Raw genomic sequence first — 6000 nt, 5'->3', positions numbered from 1 at the left:
CATTAACAAAAACTACTATCATAACACTAATATTATCACCAGTGCCAGTTATACAAAGGATAAATAGGATATAGTGTATAATGTACATGTACAGGTAACTCCCGTGTCTCATTCATTTTCTTCTTCAGCTGGCAGGGCATGGACAATGTATCTTGGTGGCCTGGGCAGGAAAGGGCAAATGGTGCCGCCCTTCTAGTTACATCAGCTGAAGCATGCACATTACCTGTAAAGTGGACTTACACTATGAGTATATATTCTTTTATTACTTTAATATTTTATTAGATTTCTTTAACCCTGCTGTGCTGTTCGGTCAAAAATGACCGAATTTTAAATTTGATATTTTTTTAAATATTCATTATGCGGTACTGAAACTTGTGGTTAATTGACTTTTCATCATTTGAGGGGTTCTTTCTATGAGTAGTTTTTTTTGGGTTTTTTTTGTTTACTCTTTTTTTACACTTTTACTTGTTCGGTCAAAAATGACCAATAGCCTTTTATACTTATTTCCAGCCATTTTTTCAGTAAAATAAAGGAGTTATAATCTCATTTTGGACTATATATTGCATTTACTACTATTTATAAATTTATATATGTCCCTTTGGTCCATACAGATTTATCCATACATACATTTTCAAATTACGATACTGCGGATCGATTCACTTCCAGTATAGTTATGTGCAAAATTTTTGGATTTGACACATGGACTCAAAGGACAAAATGTTACATGCGACAATTTTTTCCCATCATACCAACTGGGGCAGATGTTGCTGAAAAGAAAAATGAGCATGCTGGGTACTGTTAGAAAAAATGAGCCAGAACTGACTCAAGGTATCTTCAGTAAGAGAGACATTTATAGTTCTATGTTTTATTTTACTGAGGATACAACAGTAGCTTCTTACAGTCCCAAAAAAACACAAATAGGTCATTCTGATGAGCACAATGCACCATGATAGTGCAATCAGTAATCGAGACAATAGAAAGCTGAACTTGATTTTACATTACGATGCCACAAAAGGGGCAGTTGATACTCTAGATCAACTCATAGGCACTTACACCTCTAAACGCAAAACAAATCGGTGGCCAATGGTTGCTTGTTACAATATTCTTGATGTGTTGGAATACAATGCATTCATGTTATACCGTGAAATAGACCCAAATTAAAACAAAAATAAACTATATAAAAGAATTTTTTTTTATAGAGGAGTTGGGAAAATCACTGGTTAGCCCATACTGTATATCGAATAAAGAAAAGTAACACCCAGAGATGATGGAGCGGCAGCCATTGTCCACAGGATCCAACAGCATGCTAAAGAAAGTGAACCAATGGCTTCCACCAGCACTGCTACGATACCCACGACCTCCACCAGCACTACTACGATACCCATGGCCTCCACCAGCACTGCTATGATACACACGGCCTCCACCAGCACAGCTACGATACACACAGCCTCCACCAGCACAGCTATGATACCCACAGCCTCCACCAGCACTGCTATGATACCCATGGCCTCCACCAGCACTGCTATGATACACACAGCCTCCACCAGCACAGCTACGATACACTCGGCCTCCACCAGCATAGATAAGATACAAACGGCCTCCACCAGCACAGCTACGATACACACGGCCTCCTCCAGCACTTTTACGATATCCATGGCCTCCACCAGCACTGCTATGATACACACGGTCTCCACCAGCACAGCTACCATACACACGGCCTCCACCAGCACAGCTAAGATACACACGGCCTCCACCAGGACTGCTATGATACACACGGCTTCCACCAGCACTGCTACGATACCCACGGCCTCCACCAGCAACGCAACCAGCCTAAAACTGAAACGAAGCGCCTTCTGTCCAACACGAAGTAATCACAAAACAAATGTGATATGTTGCAGTTGTGCAGAGCACTTATGCAAAAGACGTGTAATTATACTTGTGACGAATGCAAGCAGTAAATTGAACCTTATTTACCATTTTATATAAAAAAAACCCTGAACTTTTTTTTTTTTTAAATATGGTTATATACAGTTTGATGTTATTAGTTATAGCTTACAGTTACAAGATATAATAAGGCCGTGTCACATTTTTTGACAGAAAAAAATAAAAATAACATTTTTTTATTTCATTTTTCATTTGTTTATGAACGACCATGTTCACATACTGTATAATAATGCAACAGGTATTCAAATAAAACACTAAAATTAACTAAACATCAAGACTTTAATAGGTCCGGTCAAAAATTACTGGAACATTATAAGTGTATAGTAGACCCGAACAGAACAGCAGGGTTAAAATAATTATTCACCCCACGCATACACCAAGTTGAACCCCTTTCAAATAAGTCCTTCGCCAAGTAAAAATAAGACTTCTGAAAGCTCATCAACAAATCTGCCCCCTCTCCCCTTTCCTCCCTACCCCACCACCACTTATTTCAGTGGATATACTGGTTGGACCCCCAGTGGTCTAATATTTATTATCTGTGATTAGGTGATAAATGTTGGTTATGTGACAAGCAATTTAAATATTTACTCTTAAGCTAACAAAATGTAAGTGGATTCTGTCACCATAAAGTGACTGTTCAAACCAAGAACAGGACCTTGTAGGGGACACGGAGCTAACAAATATCAAACTTTTAGTGTTAAAAGCCTTTACTGCATTCGCCAGAAATAATTTATTATGAAAAAAAGCCAAAGAGATGATTGGTGCACCTTTGGCATGAGTTTGCAGTTCAGGGCACTTTTTAACCTACAATATAGTTTAACATCTATCTTTTCCCTCCTTTCACTCCAGTAAAGCCATAACAGTGAATTATAGGGATTTTCTCAAATTTGGAAATAATCCTCTATCCATAGGATAATGGATAGCTTCCTGATTACTGAGAACCCCACTGATCCTGAGAAACAGAGCTCTGAAAAAACACATGTGAATGTAGTGATGGTCAATCATGCTCATTGCTTCTCCATTTATTAGTATGGGAGTGGCGAAGACCACATAAGCGCAGCACTCAGCTATTTTCAACAGTCCGATTACAATGAATTGAGCGACAGGGGGCAAACCGTGGTTCTTGGGATTGATTGGGCTCCCAGTAGTAAGACCCCTGAAAGTTAATCCCTGTTTTATAGATAGGGGATAGTTTCCAAACTTGAAAACACACATTTAAAGAACTGGGGCAGAGATACAGTTAGGTCCAGAAATATTTGGACAGTGACACAAGTTTTGTTATTTTAGCTGTTTACAAAAACATGTTTAGAAATACAATTATATATATAATATGGGCTGAAAGTGCACACTCCCAGCTGCAATATGAGAGTTTTCACATCCAAATCGGAGAAAGGGTTTAGGAATCATAGCTCTGTAATGCATAGCCTCCTCTTTTTCAAGGGACCAAAAGTAATTGGACAAGGGACTCTAAGGGCTGCAATTAACTCTGAAGCCGTCTCCCTTGTTAACCTGTAATCAATGAAGTAGTTAAAAGGTCTGGGGTTGATTACAGGTGTGTGGTTTTGCATTTGGAAGCTGTTGCTGTGACCAGACAACATGCGGTCTAAGGAACTCTCAATTGAGGTGAAGCAGAACATCCTGAGTCTGAAAAAAAAGAAAAAATGCATCAGAGAGATAGCAGACATGCTTGGAGTAGCAAAATCAACAGTCGGGTACATTCTGAGAAAAAAGGAATTTACTGGTGAGCTTGGGAACTCAAAAAGGCCTGGGCGTCCACGGATGACAACAGTGGTGGATGATCACCACATACTTTCTTTGGTGAAGAAGAACCCGTTCACAACATCAACTGAAGTCCAGAACACTCTCAGTGAAATAGGTGTATCTGTCTCTAAGTCAACAGTAAAGAGAAGACTCCATGAAAGTAAATACATAGGGTTCACATCTAGATGCAAACCATTCATCAATTCCAAAAATAGACAGGCCAGAGTTAAATTTGCTGAAAAACACCTCATGAAGCCAGCTCAGTTCTGGAAAAGTATTCTATGGACAGATGAGACAAAGATCATCCTGTACCAGAATGATGGGAAGAAAAAAGTTTGGAGAAGAAAGGGAATGGCACATGATCCAAGGCACACCACATCCTCTGTAAAACATGGTGGAGGCAACGTGATGGCATGGGCATGCATGGCTTTCAATGGCACTGGGTCACTTGTGTTTATTGATGACATAACAGCAGACAAGAGTAGCCGGATGAATTCTGAAGTGTACCGGGATATACTTTCAGCCCAGATTCAGCCAAATGCCACAAAGTTGATCGGACGGCGCTTCATAGTACAGATGGACAATGACCCCAAGCATACAGCCAAAGCTACCCAGGAGTTCATGAGTGCAAAAAAGTGGAACATTCTGCAATGGCCAAGTCAATCACCAGATCTTAACCCAATTGAGCATGCATTTCACTTGCTCAAATCCAGACTTAAGACGGAAAGACCCACAAACAAGCAAGACCTGAAGGCTGCGGCTGTAAAGGCCTGGCAAAGCATTAAGAAGGAGGAAACCCAGCGTTTGGTGATGTCCATGGGTTCCAGACTTAAGGCAGTTATTGCCTCCAAAGGATTCGCAACAAAATATTGAAAATAAAAACTTTTTTTTTGGGTTTGGTTTATTTGTCCAATTACTTTTGACCTCCTAAAATATGGAGTGTTTGTAAAGAAATGTGTACAATTCCTACAATTTCTATCAGATATTTTTATTCAAACCTTCAAATTAAACGTTACAATCTGCACTTGAATTCTGTTGTAGAGGTTTCATTTCAAATCCAATGTGGTGGCATGCAGAGCCCAACTCACGAAAATTGTGTCACTGTCCAAATATTTCTGGACCTAACTGTAGATGTAAAACAAGTAGAAAACATGTCAATAGATTTAGACAGTAAAATAATTATTTTTTATTTGGGACATGTCCCTTAGAAGATGCTGTACAGACATTTATCCTGCAAGAGTCCCTCTGAGAAGGATAAAACAATAAATTATAAGCTAATATGGTCCAGAATAGAGATGAGTGAACCTGTTTAATAAAGATTAGCCAATTTCAAATTTGGTATGAGCCTTAGCCTTTTCGGCTTGGGCTCGGTAACCTGTGCACTTTCTGCAAAAGTCGTCAAGGTTCGGTTTTGGGCAATTAACGCGCCCACGGGGTCTGAGGTTACCTGTCACCGGGCCACAGTTCTTCTCCTGATTCGCCGCGGTGGCCTTGCCTGGTTCTGTGACCCCCCTTTGGTGCCAATAAAGATGGGGATGGGGATGATGGGGGTATTTTTTTGTGACGCCACCTGTAGTGGCGGCCAATTATTAGCCGCCACTGCGGGACTTCACTTTTCTGGGGTGGATGGTAAAGCAGCTCGGGTGTCACAGCTCTCCACAGGCAGAGCTTGGCCCAAGTGAGAGTGATAGGGGTGGTAGTAGTCGCCTATGGCAATGGGGCGCGACATTGGAAGCGCAGGCAGTAATGGGACGACACAGAGACTGCAGTTCAAGGTATTTACCCACTGGAAGCACACCACCGTTGGAGTACCGAGCTACGCTTTGATGCGCTTCAGCTGATCCCGAATACTTTGGAGGTCAAGGTCAGTGTTTCCTTCTGTGCATCTCCTTTCATTGGTTTCCCTCCAACCCCAGCTCCTGGGCTGTGGAACGGGTCATGGGTGCCTTCTGCACTCCCCACGAACCCTGTGATCCCCCTTCTTTCCTAAGAACTCGGGTCGAGCCTCCAGCTCCAGACCACAGAACCCGAACTGTCCGTGTCTCTGCTTATCTCCTCCTGAGTGCGACCTTGTGCTTGCTGCACCTGGAACAGAATGACTATTGTGTGTGATGGCTCCTAACTCCCCTGTTGCTGCCCTGGCTGCTGGTTTCCTGAATTAGAGTGCAAGAGGTCCCATGCCGCATGATGGCCACCCCAGCACCTACCCTAGCCCAATCCCAGTGGAGCAGCTCCTGTGTTATGTGTTGGTTAAGTGTGTTGGTGATTTACCGGTGACAACCTCCTCCATATTCG

Source organism: Anomaloglossus baeobatrachus, chromosome 1, assembly GCF_048569485.1.
Source record: "Anomaloglossus baeobatrachus isolate aAnoBae1 chromosome 1, aAnoBae1.hap1, whole genome shotgun sequence".
Lineage (NCBI taxonomy): Eukaryota > Metazoa > Chordata > Amphibia > Anura > Aromobatidae > Anomaloglossus > Anomaloglossus baeobatrachus.
This window is presented reverse-complemented; position numbering follows the sequence as displayed.